We start from the raw sequence: 2,032 nt of genomic DNA, 5'->3' as shown, positions 1-2,032 counted from the left end.
GTCCCGCACCCGTCAGGCACCCGCCGGGTGGGACGGATGGGGACCCAGGTGGCCCTCGTGGGGACCCAGGTAGATGGGAGGGGACAGAGGTGTTGGGATGAGGGACCCAGGTGGCAGGGAAGAGACCCAGGTGTTGGGACAAGGGTCCCAGGTGGCCAGGAGGGGACCCAGGCATTGGGACAAGGGTCTCAGCTGGCCAGGAGGGGATGCAATTAGCTGGAGGGGACCCAAGGCACTGGGACAAGGGACCCAGGTGTCCAGGAGGGGGCCCAGGCATCGGGACAAGGGTCACAGGTGGATGGGAGGGGACCCAGGCATTGGGACAAGGGTCCCAGGTGGCCAGGAGGGGACCCAGGCACTGGGACAAGGGACCCAGGTGTCCAGGAGGGGGCCCAGGCATCGGGACAAGGGTCACAGGTGGATGGGAGGGGACCCAGGCATTGGGACAAGGGTCCCAGGTGGCCAGGAGGGGACCCAGGCACTGGGACAAGGGACCCAGGTGTCCAGGAGGGGGCCCAGGCATCGGGCCAAGGGTCACAGGTGGATGGGAGGGGTCCCAGGCATTGGGACAAGGGAACCAGGTGGCCAGGAGGGGACCCAGGCATTGGGACAAGGGTCTCAGCTGGCCAGGAGGGGATGCAATTAGCTGGGAGGGGACCCAGGCATTGGGACAAGGGACCCAGGTGGCCAGGAGGGGACCCGGGCACTGGGACAAGGGACCCAGATGTCCGGGAGGGGGCCCAGGCATCGGGACAAGGGTCCCAGGTGGCCAGGAGGGGACCCAGGCACTGGGACAAGGGACCCAGGTGTCCAGGAGGGGGCCCAGGCATCGGGACAAGGGTCACAGGTGGATGGGAGGGGACCCAGGCATTGGGACAAGGGACCCAGGTGGCCAGGAGGGGACCCAGGCACTGGGACAAGGGACCCAGGTGTCCAGGAGGGGGCCCAGGCATCGGGACAAGGATCCCAGGTGGCCAGGAGGGGACCCAGGCACTGGGACAAGGGACCCAGGTGTCCAGGAGGGGGCCCAGGCATCGGGACAAGGATCCCAGGTGGCCAGGAGGGGACCCAGGCACTGGGACAAGGGACCCAGGTGTCCAGGAGGGGGCCCAGGCATCGGGACAAGGATCCCAGGTGGCCAGGAGGGGACCCAGGCACTGGGACAAGGGACCCAGGTGTCCAGGAGGGGGCCCAGGCATCGGGACAAGGATCCCAGGTGGCCAGGAGGGGACCCAGGCACTGGGACAAGGGACCCAGGTGTCCAGGAGGGGGCCCAGGCATCGGGACAAGGATCCCAGGTGGCCAGGAGGGGACCCAGGCACTGGGACAAGGGACCCAGGTGTCCAGGAGGGGGCCCAGGCATCGGGACAAGGATCCCAGGTGGCCAGGAGGGGACCCAGGCACTGGGACAAGGGACCCAGGTGTCCAGGAGGGGGCCCAGGCATCGGGACAAGGATCCCAGGTGGCCAGGAGGGGACCCAGGCACTGGGACAAGGGACCCAGGTGTCCAGGAGGGGGCCCAGGCATCGGGACAAGGATCCCAGGTGGCCAGGAGGGGACCCAGGCACTGGGACAAGGGACCCAGGTGTCCAGGAGGGGGCCCAGGCATCGGGACAAGGATCCCAGGTGGCCAGGAGGGGACCCAGGCACTGGGACAAGGGACCCAGGTGTCCAGGAGGGGGCCCAGGCATCGGGACAAGGATCCCAGGTGGCCAGGAGGGGACCCAGGCACTGGGACAAGGGACCCAGGTGTCCAGGAGGGGGCCCAGGCATCGGGACAAGGATCCCAGGTGGCCAGGAGGGGACCCAGGCACTGGGACAAGGGACCCAGGTGTCCAGGAGGGGGCCCAGGCATCGGGACAAGGATCCCAGGTGGCCAGGAGGGGACCCAGGTAGCTGAGAGGGTCCCAGGTGCCCTGGGGGGGGGGACACTCAGGCATCTGGGGGGGGACCCAGGCATCCAGGGGGGGACCCAGGCATCCGGGAGGGACACAAAGGCGTCCGGGGGGGACACGCAGGCGTCCGTGGCTGT

The 2,032-nt window shown here is 69.0% G+C and overlaps 1 protein-coding gene across 1 annotated transcript in view; it reads right to left on the bottom strand.

Moving 5' to 3' along the window:
- LOC104129978 (EVI5-like protein) overlaps window positions 1–2,032 on the bottom strand; it is an 18,235-nt gene that overhangs the window by 6,105 nt on the left and 10,098 nt on the right. The gene's annotated exons all lie outside the window — the stretch shown is intronic.

The sequence above is a fragment of the Egretta garzetta genome, unplaced genomic scaffold, assembly GCF_000687185.1.
Source record: "Egretta garzetta isolate BGI_Z169 unplaced genomic scaffold, ASM68718v1 scaffold677, whole genome shotgun sequence".
Lineage (NCBI taxonomy): Eukaryota > Metazoa > Chordata > Aves > Pelecaniformes > Ardeidae > Egretta > Egretta garzetta.
Note: the sequence above shows the minus strand (reverse complement) of the source record. Positions and strands in the feature narration are given on the sequence as shown.